Source organism: Aquarana catesbeiana, linkage group LG01, assembly GCF_042186555.1.
Source record: "Aquarana catesbeiana isolate 2022-GZ linkage group LG01, ASM4218655v1, whole genome shotgun sequence".
NCBI classification, from domain to species: domain Eukaryota; kingdom Metazoa; phylum Chordata; class Amphibia; order Anura; family Ranidae; genus Aquarana; species Aquarana catesbeiana.
Genome location: NC_133324.1, coordinates 396,518,531 through 396,540,549, shown reverse-complemented (window position 1 = coordinate 396,540,549; position 22,019 = coordinate 396,518,531). Strand labels below are relative to the sequence as shown.

Here is a 22,019-nt window from a genome sequence, read left to right as displayed (position 1 = left end):
GAAGCCAAGCTATTCCTATATGAAAACCACCCTGGCTCACCAAAATTCCACTTATTTTACTCACTGGGCATCCTACTATATAGGAATAGTTTGGCTTCTTATTCAAATTTCCCATTGAAATGCATGGCTGTCATGGTGCCACGTTTGGTGCCATATTTTATGATTTATATCACTTGGCTCGGGCCAAATTGAACTTTAACCAATATAAGGATGCCCAATGAGTATAAAACAAATGGAATTTGGGTGAGCCAAGATGGTTTTCATATAGGAATAGATTGGCTTCTTATGTAGATTTTCCCATTGAAATGCATGGGTGACAAGTTTGGTACCATATTTCTTAGTTTATAGAATTTGGCTCAGGCCAAAATTTAACTTTTCTATATAGAAGGCTGCCCAATGAGTAAAGAACAAGTGGAATTTGGGTGAGCCAAGATGGCTTTCATATAGGAATAGTTTGGCTTTTTATTCGGATTTTCCCATTGAAATGCATGGCTGCCAAGGTGCCATATTTTATGATTTATATCACTTGGCTCAGGCCAAATTGAACTTTAACCAATATAAGGATGCCCAATGAGTATAAAACAAGTGGAATTTGGGCGAGTCAAGATGGTTTTCATATAGGAACATTAAAAATAAACAAATGCAGCGCTTTGTGATATATAAAATAATGTCCCATAAAGTGACTCTGCGATGATGATCCAAATAATATTAACCGTGACTTCAGACACCTGCTTCCCCCCCGTGTGACTACGCTCACCTCCAATTGTGTGACCACACAATTAAGTTTGGTCTGCAACAGCAGCTGAACCACCTCTGGGCTCTAAGTAGCACTACACACACACACACACACACAAATATCTCACAAAAGTGAGTACTCCCCTCACATTTTTTGTAAAAATTTTATTATATCTTTTCATGTGACAACACTGAAGAAATTGCACTTTGCTACAATGTAAAGTAGTGAGAGTACAGCTTGTATAACAGTGTAAATTTGCTGTCCCCTCAAAATAATTCAACACACAGCCATTAATGTCTAAACCGCTGGCAATAAAAGTGAGTACACCCCTAAGTGAAAACGTCAAATTGGGCCCAAAGTGTCAATATTTTGTGTGGGCACCATTATTTTCCAACACTGCCTCAACCCTCTTGGGCATGGAGTTCACCAGAGATTCACAGGTTGCCACTGGAGTCCTCTTCCACTCCTCCATGACAACATCACGGAGCCGGTGGATGTTGGAGACCTTGCGCTCCTTCACCTTCCGATTGAGGATGCCCCACAGATGCTCAATAGGGTTTAAATCTGGAGACATGCTTGGCCAGTCCATCACCTTTATCCTCAGCTTCTTTAGCAAGGCAGTGGTCGTCTTGGAGGTGTGTTTGGGGTCGTTATGTTGGACTACTGCCCTGCAGGCCCATTCTCTGAAAGGAGGGGATCATGCTCTGGTTCAGTACGTCACAGTACATGTTGGCATTCATGGGTCCCTCAATGAACTGTAGCTCCCCAGTGATGGCAGCACTCATGCAGCCCCAGACCATGACATTCCCACTACCATGCTTGACTGTAGGCAAGACTCACTTGTCTTTGTACTCCTCACCTGGTTGCCGCCACACACGCTTGACACCATCTGAACCAAATTAGTTTATCTTGGTCTCATCAGACCACAGGACATGGTTCCAGTAATCCACGTCCTTAGTCTGCTTGTCTTCAGCAAACTGTTTGCAGACTTTCTTGTGCATCATCTTTAGAAGAGGCTTCCTTCTTGGATGACAGTCATGCAGACCAATTTGATGCAGTGTGCCGCGTATGGTCTGAGCATTGACCCCCCCCCCATCCCTTCAACCTCTGCAGCAATTCTGACAGCACTCATATGTCTATTTCCCAAAGACAACCTCTGGATATGACGCTGAGCACGTGCACTCAACTTCTTTGGTCGACCATGGTAATGCCTGTTCTGAATGGTACCTGTCCTGTTAAACCACTGTATGGTCTTGGCCACCAAGCTGCAGCTCAGTTTCAGGGTCTTGGCAATCTTCTTATAGCCTAGGCGATCTTTATGTAGAGCAAGAATTCTTTTTTTCAGATATTTAGAGAGTTCTTTGCCATGAGGTGCCATGTTGAACTTCCAGTGACCAGTATGAGAGAGTGAGAGCGATAATACCAAATTTAACACACCTGCTGCCCATTCACACCTGAGACCTTGTAATACTAACAAGTCACATGACACCGGGGAGGGAAAATGGCTAATTGGACCCAATTTGGACATTTTCACTTAGGGGTGTACTTACTTTTGATGCCAGCGGTTTAGACATTAAATGGCTGTGTGTTGAGTTATTTTGAGGGGACAACAAATTTACACTGTTATACAAGCTGTACACTCACTACTTTACATTGTAGCAAAGTGTCATTTCTTCAGTGTCACATGAAATTAAGAATTTTTGATATTTACTTAAAATTTTTCATATTTCTTTCACTTGCTTGACAACAAGTATTATTGACAACAAGTATTATAATATATATATATATATATATATATATATATATATATATATATATATATATATATATATATATATATATATATATATATATATATATATATATATATATATATATATATATATATATATATATATATATATATATATATATAATTTTTTTTTTTTTTTTTTTTTTTTCCACTTATACTCTTTGTTTGGGAATTCAAGTTGCTTCACTCACGCATCACCCACGGCAATTATATATATTTTTTTCACCTGAGTGAGTGATATATCACATAGCGCTGCATTTGTTTATTTTTAATATTTTATACACAGATTATGGGAGTGTGAATATCATTCTTTGGACACTGTTCATTGGTAGCTCACAAGACATCTATCCATTTCATATAGGAATAGCTTGGCTTCTTATTTTGAAATTTGCCATTGAAATGCATGGGTGACAGTGTGCCACGTTTGGTGCCATATTTTATTTATGATTTACATCACTTGGCTCGGGCAAAATTGAATTTTCCTATATAGCAGGATGCCCTAGGAGTATAAAACAAGTGGAAATTGGGTGAGCCAAGACATTTTTTTTATACAAGAATAGTTTGGCTTCTTATTCGGAATTTCCCATTAAATTGCATGGCTGTCAAGGTGCCATATTTTATGATTTATATCATTTGGCTTGGGCCAAATTGAACTTTAACTAATAGAAGGATGCCCAATGAGTATAGAACAAGTGAATTTGGGTGAGCCAAGATGGTTTTCATATAGGAATAGCTTGGCTTCTTATTCAAAATTTCACATTGAAATGCATGGCTGTCAGGGTGCCGAACTTTAGGATTTATATCACTTGGCTCAGGCCAAACTGAACTTTAACCGTTTCCCGACCGGCTCACGCAGATATACTGCGGCACAATGGCTCTCTTGGGCGAAATCCCAATCCCAATGGGTACGTCCTTCCCCTTAGTGACCGCCAGAGGGCATGCGCGCGCTGCCTGAGGCGCGTGGCTGTTGCACTGCGGGGGACCCGATGCGCGCCGCCGGCAGGCATGATCGCCGCCGCGGTCGCGTGCACGAGCGCCAACACAGGGATTTGTGTGTTTAAACACACAAATCCCTGTGCTGTCAGGGCAGAGAAGACATGTTGTTTGTTCCTACGAAGTAGGAACAGCGATATGTCTCCTCACCTAGTAAGTCACACCCCCATACAGTTAGAACACGCTGAGGGAACACACATTTAACCCATTGATAGCCTCCTAGTGTTAACCCCTTGCCTGCCAGTGACATTTACACAGTAATCAGTGCATTTTATAGCACCGATCGCTGTATAAATGTCACTGGTCCCAAAAATGTGTCAAAAGTGTCCAATCTGTCTGCCGCAATACAGCTAAAAATCGCAGATCACCGCCATTACTAGTAAAAAAAAAAAAATATTCCATAAATCTTTCCCATAGTTTGTAGAACCTATAACTTTTGTGCAAACCAATCAATATACGCTTATTGCGATAATATGCAGAAGAATATATAGCGGCTTAAACTGATGAAGAAATTTGTTTGTTTTTTAAAAAAATTGGGGGACATTTATTATAGCAAAAAATGTTGTTTTTTTTTTTTTTAATGATTGCTTTTTTTTTTTGTTTATAGCGCAAAATATAAAAACCGCAGAGGTGATCAAATACCACCAAAAGAAAGCTCTATTTGTGGGAAAAAATAGTAATCGAGCAATGCATCAAAGCTATGGAATCTCATTCAAACAGCAAGGTGATTTACCAGACTACATTTTCCTTTTTACCATTGCCGTATTTCCACAAATATTATTTCATATCTGTATCTAGTTGCAAGTAATACAATTAAAACCCACTAATTAGCCCTATTTTCTAGAGTTCCCCTTCCATAAAAATTGCAACAATACTTTTAACATAAAGCAGTCTCTGTATACTAACATTCCCTCTTGGATGAAGGGAAGATTCTGGACAGCCGCTCTCAAAATCAAATGCCTTTATTAAAAAAAGGGAGGCAATAATCCAAAAAGTACAAGCCACAGCAAACAACGGATCACAGAAACGGACACGTTTCACACTTTCAAAAGTGCTTATTCATAGCTCCCTCAGACACCATAGAATAGGAGTACATATGGTCTGCTTCTGAAAATTCCCACTTTGTTTGCCTCATCAATTTGTATGCTCAAATTGCAAACAAAAACCAGACAAAAATCTCTCTGCATCCTGCAAAGTAAAGCTCCTTAATAATGAAGAGGTGTCAAAAGGGATTGGGGGAAAATGTGTGGCCACATACAGTGCCTTGAAAAAGTATTCATACCCCTTGAAATGTTCCACATTTTGTCATGTTACAACCAAATAACGTAAATGTAATTTTGGTGTCCATTTATGAAGCAGTGGAAACTATCCACTGCTCCATTCTCCAGCATTCACAGTGGAGATCTCTCTCCTCTATGTGCCAGTTTATGAAGCGGTGTAGATCGCTTCACCTTTTGTGAAGTGAAGCGATCTACAAATGCTTCAAACAGTGGAGAACGCCTCCTGATAGTGGAATCTCGTGAGTCACTAAAACACAGAAGTGTCCGTTTATTAAGCAGTGATAAATTATCACTGTTCAGTACACAGACAGATGGCCCACCTCATGTTAATAAAAAAATAAATAAAAAATAGTCCCCCTACATAAATATACACATACAGTGGAGTCCTCTCCCATGGTGGACTCCATTGGACTCACTCCCCCAGACCCAACAGACAGAAAGGAGGTGGAGTTGGCTTCCTTCTATCCCCACAAAGCACCTTCCAAGTCCTTCCTGTCCCTCCCTCTCTATCCTTCTCTTCTTTCGAGATGCACTGTATTCGTCTGTTTTATCCCATTTCGTTGAGGATTGCAGCAATTTATCGGCCTCCTGGGCTGGTATTGCACTTTCTTGATGACTTTGCTGCCTGGCTACCCTACTTTCTCTCCTCTGAAATACCCATTATCATTCTTGGTGACTTCAACATTCCTGTCAATGTTAACAGCCCAACTACAGCTAAACTTCTCGACTTAACCTCATCTTTTGACCTAACCCAATGGACACAGACTTCCACTCACTCCAATGGTAATACCCTTGACCTTGTATTCTCCCATCTCTGCAACCCTGGCAACCTCACCATCACCCCCTTTCCTCTCTCTGATTACAACCTCATTTCTTTCACTGTATCCTTGCCTCCAACCACCAATCCCTCCAAGCAGAAAACAATTACTTGTAGAAACCTGCGCCACTTTAACCCTTCTCTTCTCTATTCTGCTACTGACCACCTATATGACATAATCTCTCCCCTGTCCTGTGCTGACCTGGCCACCTCTGTCTACAACAGTTCACTCGCATCATCACTAGATGCACTTGCTCCTCTAACCACACGCAGAATCAGGCCCTGACCGTTACAACCCTGGCAAACTGACAACACTAGAAATCTCAAGAGACATTTCTGTGCTCTTGAAAGACTGTGGCGTAAAAACCAAATGCCTGCAAGACTTCACCCTATATAAATCTGCCCTTCTAAAATACAATTCATGCCTCCATGCTGCCAAACAAGCCTACTTTGTCTCTATTTTTAATTCCTTGTCATCCAGTCCCAGTCGGCTCTTCTCAACCTTTAACTCTCTGCTTCGTCCCCCACCCCCTCTACCCACTAACTCACTCACTGCCCAAGAGATTGCCAATCACTTCAAAGACAAGATTGATGCAATTCGTGAGGATACCTACATCTACCCCACCCAACATACCTTGCCTAACAGCACATTCAACACTCTCCTCTTTTGAATTGGCTACTACTGCTGAAGAGGTTACAAAACTTTTCTCAGATGCCCACTTAACCAATTGTCCCCTGGATCCTGTTCCCTCACAACTACTACGGTCACCCTTTTCTTCTATCCTATGCTCCCTCACTCACATCCTCAATCTCTCCCTCTCTAGTGGCACCTTCCCCTCCCCTCTAAAACATGCGCAGATCACTCCCATACTTAAAAAGCCCTCACTGGACCCTACCAACCTGAACAACTTAAGACCTATCTCATTGCTCCCATTCACCTCTAAACTTCTAGAACGCTTAGTCTACAACCGTCTTAGCTCCTACCTCAGTGAAAATAACCTTCTTGACCCTTTACAGTCTGGCTTTCGCTCACAGCACTCCACAGAAACAAACTGCCTTACTAAAACTCACGAACGATTTACTAACTGCTAAAACCAACAGCCAGTACTCCATACTCCTACTACTTGACCTCTCTGCGGCCTTTGATACTGTTGACCACACGCTCCTTCTTAATAAACTACATTCCCTTGGCCTCCGAGATTCTGCTCTATTCTGATTCTCTGCCTAGTTATAACAGCGTTTCTTCAGTGTCACCTACAACTCTGTCTCCTATTCTCCATTACCCCCTTCTGTGGGGGTCCCCCAAGGCTCTGTTCTTGGACCCCTTCTCTTCCCTATCTACACCTCCTCCCCTGGTCACTTGATAACTGCCCACAGCTTCCAATACCACTTATACACTGATGACACACAAATCTATCTGTCTACTCCTCACCTCACTCCTTCAGTCTCCTCGCATGACTAACTTACTAACTGACATATCGGCATGGATGTCGCACCACTTCCTTAAACTAAATCTCTCTAAAACTGAGCTATTAATATTCCCCCCTGCCCGTGCCCCCCTCCATGACTTTTCCATCAAAATCAACAATGCAACCATCAGTCCATCCCCTCACGTCAGGGTACTAGGTGTAATCCTAGACTCTGACTTGTCATTTCAGCCCCAAGTCCAATCGTTGTCAAAAGTTTGTAGAATTCACCTGCGTAACATCTCTAAAATTCGCCCCTTTTTAACAAGTGAAACCACCAAGCTCCTCATTCACTCCTCTGTTATCTCTCGCCTTGACTATTGCAACTCCCTTCTCATTGGCCTACCGCTCCATAGGCTATCCCCTCTTCAGTCTACATGAATGCTGCTGCCAGACTTATCCACCTTACCAACTGCTCAGTGTCTGCCAACCCTCTCCTCCAATCCCTACACTGGCTCCCAATCACCCAGCGAATTAAATTCAAAATACTAACCACAATATACAAAGCCATTCACAACTCTGCCCCAAGCTACATCACCAATCTTGTCTCCAAATATCACCCAAATCGTCCTCTCCGCTCTTCTCAAGACCTCCTACTCTCAAGCTCTCTCGTCTCCTCCTCTCATGCTCGTCTCCAGGATTTCTCCAGAGCCTCTCCCATCTTCTGGAACTCGCTACCTCCACCTGTCCGGCTATCCCCTACTCTTGCTACCTTCAGGCGATCCCTGAAAACTCATCTCTTCAGGAAAGCCCATAACGTCTCCAACTAATCTCCTACCACTTCCACCAGCTCATTCCCCACAGTTATAACCTTTTGTACCACCTGCCCCACCCTATTAGATTGTAAGCTCTTCTGAGCAGGGCCCTCTTAATCCTCCTGTATTGTATTATAATTGTATTGTCTCCCTTTTATATTGTAAAGCGCTGTGTAAACTGTTGGCGCTATATAAATCCTATATAATAATAATAAACACATACATATATACACATACACAAACACACACACACACAGGGGGACATGTTTACTGTCTTGGGGGATCCTCTCTTTACTCCCCGATTCACCACCTCTGAGCTGGTGAATTGGGGAGTGTGAATTCTAACTCAGATCGCCAGTGAAGCGCTGAGATCGCAGCTTTATAAAAACTGCCAGTTTCTGTGTCAGTTAATGACGGATTCAGTGTGTGGAGATAATCGGCAGAGAACATGTTCTTCCCCTGATCATCTGTTTCATAAACTGTTTATGGACGGAGATCAGCGGTGATTCTTGGGATCACTGCTGTTCTCAGTTTCATAAACGGACACCGCAATTGGGATTTTTTTGTGATATGCCAACATAAAGTGGCACAAATTGTGAAATGGAAGGAAAATGATAAATGGGTTTTCAAAATTTTTTACAAATAAATATGTGAAAAGTGTGTCGTGCATTTGTGTTCAGGCCCCTTGACTGCTGAGAAGCATAGGCTTATGTATGACCAACCAATACCTTGCCCCCCCCCCCCCCTAAAAAAAAAAAAAAAAAAAAGACACGGAAGCTGATTAACCATTTCGCTGCCAGGCCCTGTGCTTCATTTTTTACACTTAGATGGCCAGACCATTTTTGCAATTTCTCATTTGCTTTTTTATTTTTCACTTATAGCTTTCAAAATTTGTCAAAGACCCCCCCGAACCCTATATTTTCTGAAAACACATGATCAGTAGAATAAAAAGAAGGTGCTACTGATTTTTTACACCCCGCGGTATTTGCACAAATGTTTATCAAACCAATATATTGGCAAAAAATACACTAAAACCATTATTAGCAGATAAAAAACACAGCTAATTTTACTGCTAAATCCCTACTAAATATAAAAGCTTAACCTGTATGGAGTTAATAAAATAACAAATATTTGTAAATTTTAAATTGCGCCTTTTTGCAAAGTGGTGAAAATCGAACCTACCCAAACATTTCTCTAAAAATCTGGGAGGTTTTAATTTTTCACTTACAGCTTTCAGAATTTGAAAAGAACCCTCAAACTAGACATTTTCTAAAAGCACATGACCTGTAGAAAAAAAAAAAAAAAAAAAAAAATTGCTACTGATTTTTTGGCCACGGCAAAAATTGCGCAAATGTTCATCACATCACTATTTTCACAAAAAATACACTAAAATCATTAAATATTGCACAACACAACTTAACTTACAAAATTCCTGCTAAATTAATACCAAAGCATCGTTCACATGTGACATACTAAAGTCTATGCCCATGGGGGGCCATGTTTACCCGCACAGGGATGCACAGGTGTTCCGTGCATCCCCGTACAGGCAGTCTCATTTATGTCAATTGGGATGCAATGGCATGGCTGCTGTTCCCAATCTGACATCCGTGTGGGTACATGACCCCGAACGCAGACAGTGTGAGCTCAGGGACATTCATGCGGACCTACATGTATGTAAAATTGGGAGCAACGGCTCTGTTAGTGCAGGTACTACATCCAAATGACATCAATAGGACTGCCTGCACAGAGATACACGGAACACCTGTGCATCCCTGTAAAGGTACGCTGTGTATGCCCTGTGTGAACAAGGCATTAGGCCCCTTTCACACAAGCACACCGATCGGGTCTGCCTGTCCGTTTTTCAGGCAGGCCCAATCTCTTTTTTTGAGACAGAGAGCCCTATGTGCCCAAGTTTGTGCCGGGACATGCAGGGTTAATAAGGAGCCTTCTGCCTCCAGTGACACAGAAGCCCTGTCAGACAATCTGAGGCATGTCACTTGGGGACACTGAAACCACATGTTGCTGAAGAGGAGAGCTGACTGGCATGCAGGCTGAGGCAGGGATGCAAAGAGTTAATGATCAGTGCCTCCTGCTGTATAGAAACCTGATCTCTCACACAGGCAGTGAGAGGAGGGAGTGATATGATGGAGGGCATTAGAGCTGACAGGATACATCAGTTCCTGCCCTGTAGGGCACATGGAACTCAGTCTCTCTGACAGAATCCAGGGAGTGAGATGCTACAAGTGTCCAAGGCCTGAGGTCCATTGACATGTGATGGCAGTGCTCTGGGAATCCTAGGATGGGGAAGGCAGTGTCCACTAACAGAGGCAGATGCTGTATTTGGGTGTCCTTTTGTAAAACTGCGGTAAAATAACGCGATTCAGTTCTCGGGCATTCTCAGAGGAGATCGCTGTCCTCCGAGTGCCTGTTTATGAAAGTGTGTAGATCAATTCTCATGTTGAGTTGAGAAGCGATCTACAAACGCCGGGAACTCCTCAGAACGGCTTCTCTCACTGTAATCTTGTGTGATATAGCGGGATTAAAGTATGAGGAAGCGTAAAATACAAAAGTGTAACATGAATCAGCACACATTATTCCCCAACATATTAATAAAATAATAAAGTTAAATTCCCCCTACACAATATACATTAACCTAATTATTAAAAAAAAAACATTGTTTTTATCAATATTTAAAGATCATACATGTGCCTATTTAAATGTGAATGGTGTATAGTAAATGAATGTAATCCACATATGTAATGCAGCTATACACCATTCATATAAATGCAAAAGACATTTATAATCATTAAAAAAATAATTTTAATAAAGTATACAAGTATAAATATTTATTAATAAATGAAAATAAATTATATTTCATAATTGATAAACATAAAAATTGATAAACTGGTGCGATACGAGAACACTGTGGGTTCCCGCATCGCACCGACTCGCATGTCAGGTCACACTGCCATATGCGAATCGCTGGGGAATGTCAATACATTGTTAACGACACCCCCAGTTCAGCTTGCATATCGCAATGCGAACTGACAGTTCGGACATGAATCGGATCGCATATATGTGAACACACATGCGATCCGATTCTGGTCCGAACAGAAAAAAGGGTCCTGTGCGTGTTTGCACCGAATGCGGTGCGATATCAGCCATACTATCTGTACGGCTAATATCACACCGCACAGACATCGCATGTAATGTGAACGGCAGTGCGCTGCGAATTACATGCGATGCCTGTGCGATGTCTGGCATCGCACAAGTGTGAACCGGGCCTAAAAAAAAAAAAAAGTTAACGACACCCCCAAATCAGTTCGCATATCGCAGTGCGATCTGCAAAACTCGGACAGGAATCGGATCGCATGCGATCCGATTCCTGCACCATTACATAGTTCGCACTGCGATCTGTGAAATGATCTGGGGGTGTCATTAACTTTACATTGACACCCGCAGTGGTGCGCAGATGTCAATGTAGGTGCGATGTGGAAACCTGCACAGGAATCACGCATCGCACCAAATATATATTATATATATATATATATATTTTATAACATACATATATTATATATACACACACACACACACACACTATAAATTCCTAACCTGCTGGTTTTGGTGTGTAATGGTGGGGAAGATGTGCTCTGACTGCTTTCTCCAGAATACTCATCCAGCTTCACGCTTCTCACTCTGATTCTCCACTTCTGAAATGGTGAATCAGAAAGTGAGAATTCTGTCACAGATCGCCAGTGAGGTGCTGAGATCGCACCTTCATAAACTGGCCTTTTCTGTGACAGTCAGTTACAGATTCTCACTGTGCTGAGATAATGAGCGGAGAACATGTTTTCTGCTGATTATCTCAGTTTCATAAACTGGTAATGACCTGAGATCAGCGGTGAGACTCGGGATCGCGCTGATCTCAGTTTCATAAAAGGACACCTAGAAGTCTTCACAGGTTGTGGGCAGAGGAGTGAGTGGGGAGAGTAGGAGAGGAGCCAGTGCCAGTAGCTGTGGTGAAGGGCCCCATCCCAGGCAGGAATGAGCATAGGGGAGGCCACTGGGTGTAGAGGAGACACACTTTCTGGTCAGATCACCAGTTTGCAGGGGATGTGATGGCTGAGAGACACACTCTGGTGTGGGTAGCAACAGGGGTCCATGAATTATAGGAGAGGTCATGGCTATGAAATTATCCTGTAGAGCTTTGGGGATTGTAGCAGTGGAGCCAGCAAATTCATTGCCAGTGACTCCAGTACTAATCCAATGTGTGACTGAAGTACTTGGGACCCTGCAGGGGCTGGGGATCAGTCAGTATGGTGGATCAAAGCACCTGTGAGATTTTTTTTGTAGTGAGGGGCCTGGGAACAGAGGAGAGATACATACCTAACAACTCTTGTGATAGCTGAAGCTCCTCAGAGCAGTTGGATATGTCTCAGCTTAGCCTTTTCCTAGAGTTCAGGCTCCACCCAGTCACCTCAGGTCTTGTAGCTAATCCTAAGGGAGTTAATTGACTTCCCGTTTAGGTTCATACCCACAGTGATGCCATACTTCCAGCAGTCAAGGCTCCCTTTCCCTAAAGGCGGTTCAAGGGGCCTTCATTACTCCGATACCCCTAACTAAAATCTAGTGGAACCAATTGCCTACAGAAATCACCTAATTAATAAATAGAGTCCTCCTGTGTGCAATTTAATCTCAGTATAAATACAGCTGTTCTGTGAAGCCCTTGGAGATTTGTTAGAGAATCTTAGTGAACAATTAGCATCATGAAGGCCAAGGAACACACCAGACAGGTCAGGGATAAAGTTGTGGAGAAGTTTAAAGCAGGGTTAGGTTATAAAAAAAAAAAAAAAAAAAAAAAAAAAAAAATTAATATATATATCCCAAGCTTTGAACATCTCACAGAGCACTGTTCAATCCATCATCCGAAAATGGAAAGAGTATGGCACAACTGCTAACCTACCAAGACATGGCCATCCATCTAAACTGACAGGCCGGGCAAGGACAGCATTAAAGCAGACCTTCAGTCATTTTTTCATCTTTCCATCTATTAAATCTTCTGCCCTTGTTTTAACTGTGGATAGTAAAACATTTTTTTCTGCCAGTAAATACTTTATACAGCCCACTTCCTGTTTGTCTGGTCATTAGCCTAGGCTTATGACATCATACACAGCTCTCTCTCTCTAACTCTCCTGAGAGTTTGCCATGAAGGGAGGGGGGTGAGCCATAAGAGGGCCAATGAGAGCTGCAGGGTTGCAGAGCTGGAGGTGTGCCTGTGTGTGTGTAAATCCAGGAAGTGAACAGGATTTTACTTAGATATTCCCTGTGCACTCAGGTCCGGTCGCATGATAGTCTCCCAGCACCGGCTTCAAGGTAGAAGAGGGACTGCCGACAACAGATGTTCCATAGTAAGTCTATGGGTGACATCATTGCTGTCGGCAATCTCTCCTCTTCACTGAAGCCAGCCGATGGGAAAATCACGAGATCGGACCAAAGCATCCTAAGAATAGGTAAGTGTATGCATCTTTCCTCTACAGCAGGGGTCTCCAAACTTTCTAAACAAAAGGCCAGTTTGCGGTCCTTCAGGTTTTGGGTGGGTGGGTGGGTGGGGGGGGGGGGGGGGGGGGGACTGTGGCCAGTGGGAGTAGAAAATGTCATGTGGGAACAAACAATACCGCACCATTGGTGTCAGTGGGGGAAATAGTACGCCGTCATTGGTGTCAGTGGGGGAAATAGTACGCCGTCATTGGTGTCAGTGGGGGAAATAGTACGCCGTCATTGGTGTCAGTGGGGGAAATAGTACGCCGTCATTGGTGTCAGTGGGGGAAATAGTACGCCGTCATTGGTGTCAGTGGGGGAAATAGTACGCCGTCATTGGTGTCAGTGGGGGAAATAGTACGCCGTCATTGGTGTCAGTGGGGGAAATAGTACGCCGTCATTGGTGTCAGTGGGGGAAATAGTACGCCGTCATTGGTGTCAGTGGGGGAAATAGTACGCCGTCATTGGTGTCAGTGGGGGAAATAGTATGCCGTCATTGGTGTCAGTGGGGGAAATAGTACGCCGTCATTGGTGTCAGTGGGGGAAATAGTATGCCGTCATTGGTGTCAGTGGGGGAAATAGTACGCCGTCATTGGTGTCAGTGGGGGAAATAGTACGCCGTCATTGGTGTCAGTGGGGGAAATAGTACGCCGTCATTGGTGTCAGTGGCAGGAATTATGCCCCATTGTTGGTGTCAGTCAATGAAATAATAAATAGAATAATGCCACATCATTGGTGTCAGTGGCAGAAATTATGCCCCATTGCTGGTGTCAGTGGGACAAATAGTTATTGTTGGTGTCATTTGGAGGAAGAGTTCCTCGTACAAGTGGGAGAAATAGTACCCCTAGGGCTGGATAAAGGCAAGCAAAAGGCCACATACGGCCCCCGGGCCGCAGTTTGGAGACCACTGCTCTACAGGATAATTAGTATAGGGCTGAGAATGGGGATAGGAGCAGGTTTAGGTTTGTATAGGATTTGACTGGACTTCTACTCTAAAGAGTATGTCTGTGGTTATCTCAAAAGTTAGACAGAATTTCAACTGAAAAATCACACACAAAGGACTTATTATTACTTTCAACTCCGACACCTGTGTCTGGCACTATTCTCACTCAGTTTATAACTGATTTATTACTGCTAGGTCAAAGAACATGATAACGCTAAAGATTGTCTCCTACTTTCAGAATCAAACCAGAAGAGTCAATACCTGCCCTCTAACATGTATAAGGAATGGCAGGAGCAGATACCACCATAAGTGTCCCAAAGCAAAGGTTTAGGAGCAATTATATAATGCTCTATTGAAAAAACAATGCAACCATGGTTAATGGATAGCTGTGCTTTTAGTACTATTCTGTACACGTATACCAAAATCTCCAGGGAAGTTCTGAGCCTACGTTAGGAGCTCTGCTCACGAAAAACTTTTGCAGAAGAGCCCATGATGGCGACCAGAGAGCAATGATCTCAAAGAAAGGAGGACAGCTAAGTATAAAGCTGATCATGCATTGCCCGATTCCCGTTCAGCCAAACTCCAGCAGCAAAATGCCCTTTTTACCACTACTGTTCCATCAACTTTTGTCCAAGAAGCCTTTGGGAAAACTTTGGGCAAACAGCGCCTGCATAGAATCAGGTGCTAGCAACGTTCAGGGATTTGGACAGTGCCTCCAGTACAGTTTTCCTTTACGTCAGAAAATGCACTTTCATCTGAGCTTTGTGTAATGTAGTGTAACTATCCTTCTCTGTGGGGTGGAGGATTAGGTTTCCTGAATCTGTGCAATGCAACTTCCTCATTTAACTCTGCTTGATGCATCAACAATTACATTCAAACTCCCAAGCCAGATTTGAATCTGCCTGGTGTCTTTGAAGAGCTTTAGTTTACACTTTAATACACCAGACTTCATGTAACAGATAGGCCACCAGGAGGCTTGAGTGGGTATGTCAGAGAACATCTCGGCTACAAACAGGGAAAGAAAAGGGTTTCTCAGGTCACCAGAAACCAATAAATGGTAAGTGGTGGACAAGTGCGCTATAGGATAATACCTGGCCAAAAAACTGAACTAATGAGCAGAGATGTTATGGGGGAGATTTTCTAAAACTGGTATACACACACACAACCTGTTGCAGCTGTGCATAGTAACCAATCAGCTTGGTAAATTAGTTACATGCGGACCGCCATGTGCTGCAGACAGGCACAGTGACATACTGGTACCTCGCTGCTTGTTTCCAGGATTCAGGCGTATGCATGCGCACCACTCACCGACACATGCTGTGATTGTACACAGTGGGAGTTTGTCAGCAGGTCCCGGCCAATAATTCATGGCTGGGACCTGCTGAGCGGCCATGTCAACAATCAAGACAGGGCTCTGTACAGATGGAACAATCTCTCCGTTTCTTATCCCCGCTTTGCAGGGATAAGAATCAAAAAAGAGGTTATTAGTAAAAAGCAACACACATTAACATTGGTTAGGCAAACAGTTAACCTTTTCATCACCCTCAGTGTTAACCCCTTCTCAGCCAGTGTCATTAGTAACAGTATATAACTGACAGTATATATTATCACTGTATTAGTGTCACTGGTGATGTCAGGGGCAGTTAGTCAGTGGCAGATTGCCTGTTGCACTATCGTAGTCCCACTATAAAAGAAAAGTCGCTGATCACTGCCATCAGTAGTATAAAATAAAAAATTCATTATATATATATATATATATATATATATATATATATATATATATATATATATATATATATATATATATATATATATATATATATATATACATACACACACACACACACATACACACACACACACACACACACACACACACTTGTAGACGCTATAACTTTCACACAAAACCAATATATACTTTTTTTTTTTTTTTGTTTTACCAAAAACATGTAGCAGGATACATTATGGCCAAAATTTATGAAGAAATTTGTTTTACATTTTTTTTTATTATTAGATATGTATTATAGCAGAAAGTAAAAAATATTGCCCCCCCCCATTTTCATTTTTTTTATGCTTATATAATAAAAACCTAAAAACCTCAGTGGTTATCAAAAACCACCAAAAGAAATCTCGATTCGTGTGAAAAAAAAAAAAAAATTAAAATATTAAAATATAAAATTTTGCTTGGGTACAGCATGGCATGACCATGCAAGTACCAGTTAAAGTAGCGCAGTGCTAAATAGAAAAAAAAAAAAAAATGAAAATGGCCTGGTCAAAAAGGGGGTAAAACCTTCTGAAACTGAGGTGGTTAAGCTTTGACAATAAAACATAGAAGCTGATTGGTTACTAAGCACAGCTGCAAAAGATTCAGTGTGCAACGGTTTTAGTAAATTAAAGTGTCGCCTATGGAGATTTTTAAGTACGGAAGTTTGGCGCCATTCCACGAGCATGTGCAGTTTTGAAGCATGACATATTAGGTATCTATTTACTCAGCATAACTTCATCTTTCACATTATGCAAAAAAAAAAAAAAAAAAGGGATAACTTTTTTTTTTTTTTTTTGGGAAAAAAAACAGTAAACGTTCAAAAAATTGCTGCGCAAATAACCGTGCGAGATAAAAAGTTGCAATGACCGCCATTGTATTCTCTAGGGTCTTTGCTAGCAAAAAAACGATGATTTTTACATGTAGGAGAGAAGTGTCAGAATTGACCTGGGTAGCAAATGGTTAAAGTTTCTTTCAAAAGTTAATGATCATAGGAGGAAACCTATACTGAAAAATTTGGGCTACAATGGCTGACCACCTAAAAATCCTAAATGGCCAGCTGTATCTAGCTGATATACTTTCTGAGTTACTGACCACAAGTAAGCATGCAGATTAAAAAGTCAACGTGAAGTCGTAACAATAATCGTTCCAGAACAGAGACCAAGAAAAAAAAAAAAAAAAAAAAAACGGGTTAACTAATAATAAAGCGCCAAGGTCATTTCATACTGTATCATTTGTAAAGTATCAATTGGAGTGTTCTACAAATTATGAGTTTAATCAAGGTCACCCATCACGCAACGAATACTGGACTTGCTACACCTGAACAATGCAGGTATCAAGCAATGCCTGAGCATATCTTTATATGTTCTCTTCTGGATCCTGAGAACTCTGAACCTCAGGTCACTGTACTATGCAAGGTTCCTAAATTTTTGGTAATGGCGATTGCTGGCACTGCACCTTTCCACGTGTTCCCATTGGTCAGTAATGTAGTGCGGGATGAGGCAGAGCCACAGATCACCATTAAACTTTATGGTGGCCCAGGATTGTGGGATCCTGTGAGGCAGAAGACTGCAGAGAAGGTATGTACAGACACCGCTCAGTCCTGTATTGCACTGCTGGAACCTGTGCAATACCTATAGTGTGCAGATAGGGTTGTTGGACCTGTAAATACTAGAGATCATTTATAACAAAGCTATAGTATCAAAAAAACTACATTTTGTAGAATGATCAAGGTTATCGATAAGCTAATGGATCAATACACATTTAAAAAAAAAATAAAATAATAATCGGCTGGTTGTCTTAAAAAAGCAGGAGGTGTCTTGGTGCCTCGCTACAACTAACTTCAAAATGTTATGCGATATTAATTTAGGAATCCTATATTGCTTAAAGTGGGAGCAAAACTCCCATGGTTGACATTAGACTTATAGGCACAGTAAATATCTCTTAAATGTACACCATTTAGGAGATATTTACTTGTGAATGGGCCAGTGACGTCACTGGCGCATGTGCTCTGAAGGAACGGCCACCAAGGCCATTCCTTCAGATTCCTGTGCCATGAGTAGCGGCTCCCGCATGTGGGGTGACGTCATCACGGCGTGGCTAACCAGACGGCCGGAGGACCCAAACTTGGGAGGAAGACAGGGTGAAGATGGAAGTCCTGTCAGCGGTGACAGTGCGTCGCCGGAGGGCTTCATTTTTAAAGCAAGTTTCACATAATGTGTTAGCATGTGATGTATACTAGCACATTATAACTTTGCCTTGCAGGTTTAAAAAAAAAAGGGTTTATTACTGCTTTTTAGCCATAAAGCCTTAAAGTGTTACTAAACCCAGGACCCTGCATTCACTATATCTGGTCTCCCACAGTACACAGAACATGGAAATGCAATGTTTTAGGAAATATAAACTGCTAAATCCCTTTTTTCTAAAAGAAAAAAAAAAAAAACTCTGCTAAATACCTTTTCTCATCAGCAGTCTTGTGACTTCTATCAGTGTCCGGACGAGCACTGGTTAACACTTGGAGGAGTTTTCATTCTCCTATGAGGCTGCAGGACCCCTGACCCTCTGTCTGTACAGTGCCGATTGGCCCTGTGCTGATTACATGCCCCCCGCAAGAATTTTTTTTATTCTATAAAACACCTCTCTAGCAATACACACCAAACTGAGCATGTGCAGAGTACCTCCAAGGCTCTGTTCTATCAGCAGATCGATTGGGGACAGTGGAAGGAGGCGAGGATCAGAGAAGCCAGGATCAAACAGCCTTTTTACACAGGGAGTATAACAAGCATGCTTTACTGCATATACAGAACGATTTTACTGTTGTGGGTTTAGTAACACTTTAACTGTGATAGCATCCTACATAAAGTGACATTTCCACATAATTTTATATCAAACCATAAATTTAGTGATCAATCATAGCTACGCATTTTGTACATTTAGGGCTCGTTCACACGATCATTGAGCTGCATAGATCTCACCACAATTGCGTTGACATGGTTTGTGGGGTAGTATGATAGTCTCCACAATATAAATTGTGTGAGAGGCAGCGCTCCAGATGGTTTGTGGGGTGTCGCATAAAAATAATTATACAGGAATTATATAGCGCCAATGGTTTGCTCAACGCTTTACAACGTGCGGGCAGACAGTACAGTTCTAAAACAATTCAACACAGGACCAATTAGAGGCCGTTGCAACAGACTGCACTGTATAGACATTTTAAAACAAGAAAAAAAAAAAAAAGTAGAAAACATTTTTGTAACAACACAGCACTGAGCGTATATAACACGTATGCGTTTAGCGCAGGGACCGGTGTGAATGAGCCCTTAAAGTTGAAGTCCATGCTAAAAACTCTAAAATCTATAGCCACCAACATTTTAACACTAACCTCTCTAGCCCTGTAAAGAAAAACCAAAATAAATAATCGGTATGCATACCTTTTCTGCAGACGATCCGACCCGATCTCCATCGGCGGAAGCTCTGATCCTATGCGGAGCTGTGGAGGCGGGTGCAGAGGACACGTCCGACAACGGAAGCCCCCCATAGTAATGTCTCTTCCCATTCATTTCACAGCCGTAGTCGGACGTGTCCTCAGCAGAACTTCAACCACTGGAGATCGGGTTGGATCGCCTGCAGAAAAAGGAATGTATACTATTTTTTTTTCTTTTCAGGGCTAGATAGGTTAGCATTAGATTGTTGGTGTCTCTAGGGATCTTAGCTTTAGCATGGACTTGCACTTTAAGGCAATCAGCGCGGCTGTGCTAGAGCCAGGTTCCTTCATACCAGGATGTCAGGCTTGCTGTACCATTCTTTTCCTCCAAGCCAAGTTTACATTAGCTCGTCCTCTTTGAATCTGTGCCTGCATGGTGGGGACAGAGACGCTCGAATGTAAACTCCTTCTAGGAAAAGCGACGCTATGAGCGATTCGGTGCTTTCTATACACATCCATTGGATGGGTCAGTGCTTTCCAAGTTAGGAAAATAATAAATCTTGGGTATAGAAAGTAACGAATATGGTACAGTGTCCCGAGAAGCCTCAGTAGGTGTCATATTAATAAAAAAAAAAAAGGCTGTTTTCCAAGGAGCCCCCCCATAGCCCATGTCATGGTAGCCTAGCACACCCAGATCCATCCATCAGTGATGAGCAGCCCCCCCGCCATGTGCTGGTACTCATACAATTCAATTAGACAGCCCCTCCCCTCCCTCCAGTGTCAGGTCCAGCTCCTGACAGCACTGACAGTAATCACAGCCATCCACAGGCTGACAGCCAATTCCAGGGCTGCTCAATTAACTTTTGCAAGTCTGTTACCTGTCAGCCCCTTGCTGCCCACACACACTTACCTCTGCCCCCCAGGTAAGTGCAAACCTCTGATCCTGCCTGTGATCACCCTGGATATTGTTGTGCCCTAGAAGGGTTAGCTGTGTGCATGAATAAACAGCAGATGCTGCATCCCACCCACAGCCTGGAGACTCCTATCCATGTTCCCTGCCTAGGCCATCTGCTCCTCTCCCAGCCAGCTCCCATCCTGCAGCACTGGACAGGAAGCTCCACACCTTCCCTGGAAAGGTGCATCTACTCCACGATGACATGATCTCTGCCCACTTGTCTTCACTTACCCACACATCCAAGGGATCGCCTCTTCTTCTTCTACCCACTGATCGATCACACAGGCTGCCCAATGGATGAGCAGCTGGCCGGCTGCTGCTGGAGGGAGGAGATGGGATCAGGGAGATCGGGGATCGCCCGGAGATGGAGTCTTCAGTGCAGCAGCACCCACCTCTAATTCCACCATCTTCCACCTCCTCCTCCTCCTTTTCTTCTCCTTCTGCAGCCACCAGCAGCTCTGTGCCTGGAGCTCCTCCTCCCTCCCTGTGACATCACGACAGGCTGACTGGGGCACTCCCAGCGACACACACTCTGCCTGACAGCCCATAATACTCTATGGATCGCATCACACTCTGCTGCCCACCTGGGTCATCCATGTCACAGCAACACTCACATATGGACACATCAGTCACACTAGGCACTGGGAAAGTAGCAGCATTTACACATTGCTACATGCTTTCTATGCCTTTTCTATTGTACATCCAATCAGGGGAATTCAATCCAAGGGAACAAAATGTCAAGGCATTCCATGAACAATAACTGTCACAGTTGCTTGTGCTCTTAACCAAACTGTCAAATGATCGCATACGCAGCCAGTAGCCTATTTCGGTTTTGTCGTGTCCTAGGTAAGTATGAACTTTGGCATGTTCGCAACTCTGCGCGCCCACGTCCGTCAGGAAGCTGACACTCCGCAGCGCTAATCACATTCAGTGAGACCTTTTCCAATGTGTGGCTGCACAGATCGGGAAAGGTCTCACTTCCTGTCATTAGCGCTGCGGAGTGTCAGCTTCCTGGCGGGCACAGGCACGTGGAGTTGCGAATATGCGTGAGTTCATCGTGGACGTTTTTGAACTTTTATCAGCAGTGGGGTTTATGGGCTGTTTTCTGAATGCCATAAAATCGCGTTCAGGAGTCGTTTTTCTGACCACAAAAAACGATCATAAACGTCGATAAACGCTCAAAAATGTGGCTCACCAGCGTTTTTTAAAGTTTTTTTAATCCATTTTTTAAAAAAAGGCTAATAAGCGCTATTGCAAAAACGTTGAAAGACTCACTGCAAAGCTACTGGCGTTTTTATAACCTTACTTTAACATCCAGTGTGTATGGAGCCTTATGCTGCGTACACAACACGATCGGACTTGCCAACAGGATAACCTCCGTCTGCATTTCCGACGGAAAAATTTAGAACGTGTTCTATATTCCGACAGAAAGAGTCCGATGAGGCATACACACGGTCGGAATATCCGACCAAAAGCTCCCATCGGACTTTTTCTGTTGGAAATTCCGACCGTGTGTATGGGGCATTAGATTTACAGAGGATGTCTGGTGCTAGAATTA

General features: G+C 42.8%; 1 protein-coding gene across 3 annotated transcripts in view; it reads right to left on the bottom strand.

Moving 5' to 3' along the window:
- APBA1 (amyloid beta precursor protein binding family A member 1) overlaps positions 1–20,979 on the bottom strand; it is a 235,614-nt gene extending 214,635 nt beyond the window's left edge. For all 3 annotated transcript variants that reach the window (XM_073634619.1, XM_073634611.1, XM_073634626.1), the window contains exon 1: positions 20,693–20,979. The gene's annotated coding sequence lies outside the window, so the exon portion shown is untranslated. The remainder of the gene's footprint in view (positions 1–20,692) is intronic.
- Positions 20,980–22,019: the final 1,040 nt, after the last annotated feature.